Source organism: Papaver somniferum, chromosome 5 (assembly GCF_003573695.1).
Source record: "Papaver somniferum cultivar HN1 chromosome 5, ASM357369v1, whole genome shotgun sequence".
NCBI lineage: Eukaryota > Viridiplantae > Streptophyta > Magnoliopsida > Ranunculales > Papaveraceae > Papaver > Papaver somniferum.
The window spans coordinates 161936024-161948104 of NC_039362.1; the positions used below are offsets into that span (position 1 = coordinate 161936024).

Here is a 12081-nt window from a genome sequence, read left to right on the forward strand (position 1 = left end):
ATGATGTCCATTCTTCTTATTAAAATAAAAGCATTTGTGTTGTTTCCAAAATCTCTGCTAATTTTGTACCGTTGTTCCCTTGTCTTTGCGTACATTCCTATCAGCAGCATTAGAGTCTGTTGAGAATCACTTTCGTTGCTCCCTTGTCTTTGCGTTTGTCTTTGCATACATTCCTGTCAGCAGCATTAGAGTACGGAAAGCCGCTTCTGCACTTTCTGTCTCTAATTGTTCCGTGGTGGTACAATTTATACCGATCCCTCTTGCTTCTCTTACTTTATTTAACGGTTTGGGACTTGGGAGTGAGGATCATGATTTTCCAAAGGCAATTACCAACCTTACTAGTAATTCTCGTTTTGACGTTCCCTGCCCTGTACTCGCCCATGTGGGACTATTAGCTAGCACTAGAGTTGATTAGTCTGCCTAAGAGATGTTTGTGTATCGGGTTTTTTGCCTTGTGATTTACCAGCTTTTCCTTGTAACTTGCAACTACTCCGAGATCGTTACGGCATGAATAATTGGCGTAGGACGGGCATTAATGTATAGAATGGCCTTCGTCAATGGAAGTGACATTTGGGTGTAAAAAGGAATTTTGTGGAACAACATTGGACAACTGCCGGAAAATCTCAGAACACAATTTATACAATGTTTTAACTATACATACCTTGGGTTGGACAACTTGTACAATCATTTAGCTTCTTATCAGGTCAGAAATAGGTTGCGCAATTTGAGGAATGAAAATTTTCTGAAATGAATATATTCTCTGTCAGTCTTGAAAATTAAGAACTCCGAGGCCCCTATAGTTCACTATAAGTTCATGGGAATTAAAAGAAAAATTACAATAAATTGAGTATCAATTGTTTTCTGCTTGTAATGGACAAAATGTATGCTGTTACTACCATACATTTGCTGAATGTGTAAACGCACGTAAGAGAGAAATCTGACATTCCTTTGCTTGAACTGCTGAACTGAACATATCTTGTCTGGAGCACAACCTTAACTCTTTTCGTAGCTGAGCATAAAATTTGCTCATATCCTCCAGACTAGCTGCTTCACTCACTGTCCGTCCACTGTTTTTCTCCTTGGTTTAGCAGAAGGCCTAAGCTACATAGGGATCACATGTGGAATGAAAAGGATCCCCAGACAAAAAGAAAAATAACGAAAAAAGATATTTCCTGTGTACCAATTATATTGTATTGATTTTCCATAAGAACTGGCTTATATCTTCTATACCACACAACAAGGCCAGCCAAAAAGAATCTCCTCAAACAAAATTTCCTGCAAATCGAGATTACCAATAACGGCCAATCATTTAAGTCACCATAATCTGCAGATTTGTTAAGAAATTTTATATTCTTCAGCAGGTGAGCAAGAACAGTGGAACTACATATATGCTTTGTTGCCACGAAAGGGAAATAGGTGATGTTCCATACCTAAAAGTAACTTCAGATGGGGAGAAGTGGTTGTCGCTCTTCAAGTCCAACACGATGGCTAGCCTGTAAATAAGATAAACAGAAAGAAAGAATGAAACATTGGGTGGAAAGAAAAGGAAATTAATCAAATATTCATGAAGACAATATGGAGATGATTCTCACATCGTCATTTGCTCCTGCTGTCATACTGATGAAGGATGTATCACTTGTCCTGATTCAAAATGAATTCAAACTGAGATCAGTTGCTCGAATTCAAGTATGTTAAAAAGCTTCCATTTTGACGATTTAAACTCAGCCTGTGAACTTGTACTAAAAAGACTACCAAGGAATTTCCAAAATTGAAGAATGAAGAGAATTAGAAGATGCTTTTTTGTTTTCTTTATCTTCTGATCCGAACTGAGACCTAGCCCAACTTATGTATTTGTTACCCAAGGTAATGAACCGAGTCTTAAACATGATACACCTTGGTCAGGGAGGAAAAACACACCTGTGTCCCTTTTGTACATCCTGCATCTCCAAGGGCCCATCTTGCCCTTCGTCTTTGACTTTAGCAAGAGGTGAAAAGAACTGAACAAAAACCAAAAAATAAAGAGCATGGTTCAAAACAAAAACTCAATATAGAAAGGTTATTTAACCATCATAATGTACAACAAGTGCTGCTCTTTTCTCCACAACAAACATTAATTTACCTGGTGCATTGAGATAAACATAGTAGAGATTCCTAACATAAAGTTTATCGTGAGTCTATGCCCAAATAATGCAGCAGATGCAAATCCTGTAAAAATTGTTGCAACGGTGGAGGAATATTTCTTCAAAATTGTGTCTGTGAAAGCAATGTAAGGCCCTTATTTAGAGTGGATATAGAAACAGCATATCATTGCAATTAATAGTTAAACAAGGTATAAAGTCCATGACAGAATGATCACCTGCATATTTAAAGAAGAATGATGATAAAATCCCCTGTGCTGCATTGTTGAATATCAAAAGCATGGTAGCTTTTGAATGGCCTTCCAGGATATTAAAGCTACCAGGCCCTGAAATTGCGCAAGGAAGTATTAAGCATTGGCACATGCACCGTGTACTAAGTAACTCTTAGAAACTCAATTTGTCTTGAACTTATAAAGTACACAGAAATATGCTACAAGCAAGGTGAAAACAAGCACGAACAATTCCTAGTCTCCTAGATTAACCTAAAGAAGAATGGAGAAGGCTTGATATAGAAAAACACCCACATGAATGTTTGTGTACGGATGTGTAACCAAGAAATGTCAGATCAGTTTAAAGTGAGAAATGTCACAAGGTTCTGTAGGCCCCTTTACCACAAAGTAGGTAAACATGAATGATGTATTCCATCTCAGTCCTCCCATTTATGGCTAAAAATGGATATCCATACCTTTGAAGATGGCGATTCCAATAATTGCGAGAACCCGTACAAAAATAAATTCTGTAAACCACGAAACAGTTATATCTCTAGTCAGAGGATCTAAAACTAATGCAATGGACATAGAGAAAAAAAAACTGTCCCAAACACCAATTGGATCCAGCAAAACGTGAAGACAACATGTGAGAAAGTTAAATGATGATGCATCACAGAAGAGGCAGTGTAACCAAGAACCAAAAGGTCTATACTTTCCACAAACTAAGCTATCAAAAACGAACACAAGTAGAGCTCAAAATATCACCTGAAGGTAAATGCTGGTATCAAATTGACTCTTCAGAGCATATTCATTGAAAACTGATGCCATGGATGGAACCATTACCTGTCGATTAATGCATAAAAGAGTAATTATTCGTTCATATACAAAGAGTTATTAAAAACTGATGCCGCAGATGGTCAGCTGGACTCGAGACTAGTGCTAATGAGATTTTCGAAAACGAGAAACGAAAACAGAAACAGAAAAATACTTAATCGACACAAGATCGCTAATCCTATGCCCCCTAAAAGAAACTCATCTCCAAACTTGCGAAGAAAAATCTTAACTACGAATTGTGTAGTGGACTAGTTACAAATATCCCCGTGTATATATATGCACTGATTGCGAGTGGGATACTCAGAGATGTAGCTCCCACAGGCAGTGACTGATTCCAGTAAGCAAAAGGCCAAGAGCCTCCCACTGTAGAAAACAGACAAGAGAAAGATAAACTCGCTATTAATAGATCGATCAAAATTAGTATGGTATGAGGCACCAAATGATAACAGCTAAAAACCAATTACTATAGATCTTTCATCACATGGTCTGAACTCTAGAACCATTAACGGCTACACGCCAGAATCAAGTTCTAAAGTTCACTTAAGTGATCACTGATCAGAGAGGAGTGACGCTCGACATGCGACAAAGCCAACAGCAAGGAAAGGAATACGAAGAGATCAAATCATGTGACACGGATGAGATACAAAATGACCTTGCAACTTGCAAGAACAAGTTTAACAGCCAAGTGGGGATGATGACTCACTTACCTTTCAAGTGAGATGGTATTACCAGTTTCCGTGTTACTAAAAAGAAAATAAAACAAAATATGGCTACTTCCTATTCTGTTGCTGTTGACATTAATGTGCAGGTCCATTGAGCATACCATATTTCTAATGATCAAAATAATCTTAGTATCAGAGAAGGAAGTCAAAAGAATCCGACTAACCTGAATTATAGAAAGTCGTCGTTTCATTACTACCTTTAGGAGAACAGCAATTACCAAAACCTACATTATGAAAGTGGGGATGCAATAGGAATTAAATATGAAACATTGAAGCATCTAAAATTAAAAAAAAAAAAAAAATTGATAGGAAACCCAACAGCTCTGATGTTCAATACATCATTTAACATTTTAATTTGTTTGTTTAGTCTTATATGATGATGCGGCAGTTATACCATGTCATCTATAGAAGGATGTAAAAAAGATACCTTTAAGTTACTCAGCATCTTCACAGTCGCAGGATCGAAATAAAGCTGCAAATAAAATTACAGTTCAATTAGGTAGTAACAAAAAAATTAAACATTTACTTGTCTAGTAGCAACAATGACCTTCTAGATCTATTGGAGTTGATCTGAGAAGTAGCAACGTCACAAATTATTATTCTCAATGTACCAGTCCAAAATATATCAAAACACATCAAGTAAAAGTTCATAACATAACAAAAGTTTGTTCGGAGTGCGTGAAGAGCAAAAGAAAACATATCTTCAAATGAACAGCAAGAGCAATACCTGCATGATGAACTTTAAATAGTTGTTGATGGCATATAAGAAAGTTGGAACAGCGAGAAGGACATTGTTGTGAGCAGCCTGCAAGAAAACAGATAGATAACATTAAAGCCTCACGAGAAACTATCACAATGATCAAGAAAGATGGCATGGAAACAATCTCCTGAACAGAAAATGAGTATTAAACCAACACAATGCCCAAACGGAATTTATTTAAAATGAACAGGCCAGTCTAAGATCAGGTGAAACAAGAAAAAAAAGAACAGATGTGCAGCAAAACTGCACAAGCACGTTAGCTCTTTTCATCCCTATACTGTCACGATCTACAACTACAATTCTGGCTACATTCTTAGAAGCCATCTTTACTCCTTCAAATGATTTATCCAGAAGCACCACAACCTCCAGAGATAAACGTGCACAGGATATAACAGAACACATACATAAGGTAATCTCCCAAAAGTAGTTTGACATAGATTAAGAGCTTGTCAAAGTATAGATGTCATTGTATCTGAACTCCTAGCATCAACATAAACTTTTATCACACCAACAATTATCCCAATAACCTATGACCATTTAAGAATGAGGTGCTTGGTTTTCGTGGACTGTTGACGAGAGCAGATTACTGAAATTGAAATTACTGGTCAAAATTGCGACTTGCTTGTTTAAGTGCAATAAAAAGAAGCATCGACTCTATCATTGAAGATTTATATCATGGACAAGGTTTTGTTAGTCTAAAACCAGGCTCAGTGAGTATTAAACATAGTTCCACATGAAATAATGAAGGTGCGGAGTACAGTATGAGTAAGTTCAGAATCTCAAAATAATTCCAAAACTGGGCAGTTAAGATGAGTCTACAAGAAAAAACAGTTGAATTTCCCAATGAGTTTGCACTGAAAGTGGCCATCCGAAATCATGGATGAGGTGCTCCCTTGTCAAAGAGTTGCGTGCTCAGCTTAGTAATTAAAATCGGGAAAACATGAAAACTCAAACTATGCCAAAATGCAAATATTATAATGTCATTGAGAAAGATTTACCTGAGTGAATGAAGAAATTGATAGTATAGGTTTCTCTCCGACCTTTTGATTTCTGGCCTGCATAACCAAAACCATAGCAAGATAAGTCCTATAAACTCTTCCTGCAATGCATTTGATGTTCTTTTGATGCATTGTGTCTGGTGGAGAGGTTACGTAGAGAGGCAACATGAGAGAAAGAGCAAAAGGGAAAGATTCATTTTAATGTGAGAGAAAGAATTGATTAATGAAAAAAACAAAAATAATACCTGGATCAGGAGCATAACAAGTGCAAAGAGAATCTTTGCAGCTTCTGTCAAGAAGTTCACACTAACGGGACTAAACTTGAATTCCCCATCCACCTTCGACATATAGACCAAAATGGGCTGCACAGGGACAAAAACGCAGATCGCTTATAAAACCCAGCAAACAACAGTAAGATTATTCTAACTAGAAACCATACTAGTTTTCCACCACAATGACTGATCAAGTGATTTTGAAAAGAATTGGCTAACCAATTGGAAACTTAAAAGAAAGAAAATAGTAACCAAGACACTAAAGCTCGAATCCTGGATGCCAAAAGTCTAGGTAGATGAAACCTTTCAGATTATGTGATCACATTCATGAGTGGTCCAAGAAAACCCAATTTACACGAGTATAGCAACAAGATAACCATGAAATTTTCTTCTACAATGATTACAACACACACAATAACATCATACAAGGTTCCATACCTGTAAACCAACCAATATACAATCTCCCACAACGAGAAGGACATTGAGTACACGAGTCTTTGATGATACTTTGCTCCTATGCGTGTCATAAGCCCTTGAGACAGCCTTACTTGGTGAAAAGACCAATTTGGAACGGCAGAAACTGCATTCTGCCATTCCGTTCTTCATCGCCTCACCAACTTGCTAGCCAAACACTCTAAACAGTTTGGTGCCAACTATATGCAGTTAAACATGTTGATTTGAAAGATAATAAGGAAACCCAAATTTTCATAGATAAAAGGAGGCAAAGCCTCAGATTACATGACACTTCGAACACAAAGAACCCTAAAACCCACATCATGTGAAAAGCAAAATACAAAGATAAAGACGAAGTCTCAGATGACATTGGGTTAAAAACACAAACTAAAAAAAATAAAAGAAAAAAAATAAAAGAAACCTTCATCATTCTTCCAGCGGGATCTCATTGTATTCCATCACACCAAGTAGAGTGGAAACCTTAAGAATGGGATACCTGATTCGTATCTTGAATTCAGAAATTTGGTAGTATCCGTAAGCTTGTCGGATGTGAGTTCCTCTCTTACTATGTTTGGTCTTCTGGTGTACCAGCAAAGATGGTCCGCCACCGGAATTCCCTCTCTGTATACTTGTTCAAGACAGACATTAAACGGAGGCTTCAAGAAGTTATCATAACGGCTTTTGACTCCCCTAATGTACTCACATGTTACCTTTCCAAACTTCCCTTCGCCGGTGCGATTTGGTCGGCTAGGGTTTTTGATCATGCCGATGAGATCACCACAATCACCCACCATCTTAAAGGAGACTTTCTCAGCAATGTCCAAGCATTCATTCAAGCCCTCAGCCTCCTGATGGATTGAGTGAAATACTTCTGGACCTGCTTTAGAGTTGTCTGCCAGTGTGTAGAATACTTTTCCGTTTCCCTTTCTGTCAGCAACCGCCACACCAAATCGTAATCGTCCTTTTCCGGATCCATCATATTCAAACTGGTAATCGAACGGACCATCTGAGGTTATGCGAGGATGTTCAACAAATATAGCAGTGTCAGTATCTCCTGAAACGACTGTGAGTGGAACCCAGAAATCTCTCTTCATGACTGTTGTTTTCGGGTAATAACAGTAAGGGTCAAGAAGGGCTATAGGCTGATTAGGCCATGAATTGGCTAAAACTGTTCTAGGATCAGTATAATAAGATTCAGATGGTGTGAGACTCCAACGATGTGGATGATCGGTTAAAGAAACTCTGGGATAAAGTGACTGGAACATGTTTATTGAATTATGATGATTAACAGGAACATGTTTGGGTTTGAAAGGAAGAGAAAGAGGATGAGCCATGGTTTTCTTTTGATTGTGATCTTTTCTTCTTCACAGATTATCTTATTTATCCACATTCTGAAGAACTTCATCTTCTCAGATTATCTAAAAATTTGGAGCTAAAACGTCAGCTTCTCCTTTAAATTTTCAGTACGATTCCCTCTGCTCTCATCCAAACCCAAAAACCAAAAACATGAAATCGTCATCTTCATTGATTTCCATTTCTTTTCTTCCAACTTTGAACCAAGAAAGAGAGATGAGTTTGAATGGACAATTTGAATGTGGTTGAGGAGTTTAAATTCCCTCTGTTCTCATCCAAACCCAAAAATCAAAAACATGAAATTATCATCTTCATTGATTTCCATTTCTTTTCTTCCAAAGTTTGAACCAAGAAAGAGAGATAAAAAAGGCTGGTTGAATGGAGTTTGAAATTGAATGAAAGGATGAGAGAGGTAGTAAAGGTGCTGCAGCATTTTTAAAAAATAATAGTATAAAATTAAACAACAACAGTAACGGACTTTAATTTTTCAGCTCCCAAGCCTTGGTAAATTGTACGCGTGGTGGTTGTTGGGGGTAAATAAACGCGGTGGAATTCGGCGTTGGATTATGAGCTTGACCACATAGTTGTATTTACTCTAGCGATTGTGAGAGCAAGTCTTACGACGGAATCCAACCTATTCCAGATGTGGAAATTTCATCGAATGTCAAGTCTATTGGCGTTTAAGTTGTGGTTTTTCACAGAAAATCCAAACAAGGTTCCACGGTTTGGTGGAAGGGTCCGTGAAATCCATCTAAACGCTAATAAGAATAGCGTTTCTACTATTCCACTATTATACTTGCGCTTCCATCCACAATTCCAAATGTTGAGGTGACGTGGAAGATGGATAGATTTTATCGTAAGACTTGTTCTGATGAAAAAAGATTGTACAGTTTCATAAAGGAGTCAAGACATGAAAATGAATAAGAATTTTTTAAGGTAAAAAAGGATGAGAGGTGTTACGGTAGAAATTTATTTAAGGCGGTGATGCTTTTTAATCTTCTTAATTACCGTCATCTTCTCAAATTATTGCATCATAATTTGCTAAAGATATTAAATCTTCTCAAATTAATTATTCTATGCCCGTTGGCGTTTACAGACAAAGTATTTCAGATCACAAGAATTTTTTACCTTTCGGGCGGGCCCGTCTTTATAACCAATATACTTACTTAACTAGTATACTAATAATCATTGTAGATAATTTGTGACCAAAAAGGGATGCTCAATGTACTTAAAATTTGAAATCTCTTGGAAATGAGTGTGGCATACAAGTACTAATTATTAAATTAGTTTGGCCCCAGCAAGGCAATGTGCATCTCATTGAGGTTAAGGGCACTAATATGCTAAACTGGCCAGATGTGGTCAAATTGTCCCGTCTCCGGGTGGGGATAAACTCATCTCTTTAAGTCAGAAGAAATAATTTATGTACATCTTAATTATTAAATAATACTCCCCCTATTAAGATATCTATTAACTAACTTGTAGATTTTGCTCATTATTAACTGACCTATATTACTAAACAAGAAGATGTTTCTTAAATTATTTTTTTAATTGATTATAAGAAATATATGAAATATGCATAATTTGATAGGCATATTTATATTCGTTATGTATGTGTTTTAAAATGCTTTTCAACGGTATAAAATTTGCGAACATCAATGGTGTAGTTTGAGAGATAAATCATTTCAAAATTTCACTAATTATTATCTATAAGGGTATAATTGTAAAATATGCTTGAAAATATTTTTTTCCATTGCTTGTCTTAAAAATTGTGGAAATTTAAACTAGATCACTTGGGACGGAAGGAGTACTAATATTCATTTGCCATTTACTGTCTCTAAACGCACATCTTAATTGTTTATGTAATTCGGGATAACCAAACAATCTTATAAACGTCGTCAAACATATTGCGGCATTCTCCTATTATGCACTTTGTTTGATACCGTCACTGTTTGGATTCCACCCTCATCACGAAATCATCATGTGGGATGACAATCCATTCATAAGCAAAACCTCAGGGGAAATTTAAAACAACTGTGAATCATGCCCAAATTTCGTGCAGAAACAAAGTGATCGTGATTCATAACGGATCTTTTTATTGATATCCACCAAAGAAGAGACTGGACTATCCACGAGACCACCATTCCAGATGGACGAAGGAGGGTTTATGTTAGTCATTTTAGCCTTAGAGTGCGCTTTTTTTTTCCTAACACCATCAGCTTGGCTAAAGAAACCCAAATAACACAAAGAAAAGAAAACATAAAAAAACTATAGTCTAAGATTTATTTATTCTTCCTCGCATTCTTAGGGGCGATTTTTTATTCCCAACCCATAAACAAGATTATGAAATATTCTAAATGTTCGGAAAATACCTAAATGCCCTTGTATAATAGGTAGTTAGTATAGTGGTATTAGTAACGGATTATTAGTTTGTTTAAGAATGGGCTATTGCAATAATCAGTAGATTAACAACATAAGATAATTACCGATTGTTAAAGCAGGGAACTCGAATTTCATCTGTTTTGAAAAATTCAATCTGGGGCAACTTGTAATAGGAAGATATACAAGTTAGATTATCTTCTGATTATGAGAATTTCAAAATTCAATAAATGAAGAATTCTAGCAAAATCAAAATTTGGGGCAACTAATAATCGGAAGTTAATGGTGGACTCATAAACTTCCGATTGTGATAATCAGAACATTGAGTATCTTTGTATGCTTCCGATTATATGAGTTCGAAATTTCGACTACGTAAGGATTATGGTAGCTTCTGTGCCCTCAAAACCTATGGATTTTGGCAAAGATTGAATCTGGGGCAACTTGTATTCGAAAGATAGTTAGATTATCTTTCGATTAAGGGAATTTCAAAATTCAATAAATGGAGGATTCTGGCAAAATCAAAATTTGAGGCAACTAATAATCGGAAGTTAATGGTGGACTCCATAAACTTCTGATTGTGATAATCAGAACATTGAGTAACTTTGTATGCTTCCGATTATATGATATTTTATGTGTTGATCAGTCTTATGTTGCGTATACTCATGTTACACCTCACCTCAACGGCTAGTTTTCCAAAAATTAGAGTCGTAGGAACTCTAATGTATTAAGAAGGGTATCCTCTTCCCCTATATGCAACAAAAATACATTTTAACTCTCACCAACATCAGAGAAATCATCTTCAAGATAATGGCCCAACCATTCATTAATCCTACGAAGTTCACGGTAGAAGAAGATTTATCTTTATGTAGGCGCTATCTTCAATTCTATCTGAGACGATCAGAAGAACGTAGGCAACGAGGTGTAATGAGTATGAGTTATTTGGGGAGAATTCACGAAAAATTATGCGCTGAAACCGGTAACCCAAATAACTGTCACGTATGAGATCTTTTCTGTCGAGTTGGTTCAATAAACGGGCACGTCGAAGAAGTCGTCCATTTAACTTATCTTGTAAATCAATATCGATTGAGGGGTGAAACCAATGATGAGGCTATATCACGATCTCCCGGGGAATGGGGGAGATGGGAAAGATCAAACTTCCGTTACGAAGCTCATTTGAGAATCCTTAAGGCGATGGACAGATTTAATCCGTTTAGAGCTCGTCCAGGACGTCCAAGGCACTAGTGACAATTCATTGTAATAGAATTGTAGAAGTACAATCAATAGTTAATATTATGATAGATCCATCCATTTCGCCTCTGTCATTGTAGGTGAGACCGTTATGATATTCAAATTATTTGCAACAATCGAAAGTTTATGTTATTATCTAACTACTGATTATTCTCCAAAAACTATTGATAAGCTTCCGGTTATAGGTGTTGACTGAAACCGAGAACTTTGTTGACAAAATTGCAGATAATTGGTAATATATAACAATACATATCTTCTGATTATGTGTAATCGAAAACAGTTTTCAACCCTTTGCTACCGATTATAAGCAATCATTGTAACCATATTGTACGTAATATCAGTACACTCTTGTGACAATACGCATCAACGACCATATTTTCAAACAAAAAAAGAGACGTTGTGACTCTCATCTATATAAGGAGGGTAAGATCTTCTTATTTATGCACCAAACTACACATATATAGCGTTGTGTATTCTAAAAATATATTTTCCATTGTCGATTCATTCTATATCTCAACTTAGAAGAATGACAACGTTTGACGCAGCTGGAGATTTGGCCATTGTCAAAACATGGTATTACGAAACAAGACGTGAAGATCTCATAGCCGGAATGATCGCACCCGAAATCTTTTAGGGGAGGGTGTATAGCCAATTTGTGCGAGAGTATGGAAATCAGGCAAAGATCACTCCAACAAGTTCACAATCGGTACCAACTTAT

The 12081-nt window shown here is 36.5% G+C and overlaps 1 pseudogene; it reads right to left on the reverse strand.

Annotated features, from left to right (window-relative positions):
- Positions 1-815: 815 nt before the first annotated feature.
- On the reverse strand, positions 816-6539 carry LOC113278045 (annotated as a pseudogene).
- Positions 6540-12081: the final 5542 nt, after the last annotated feature.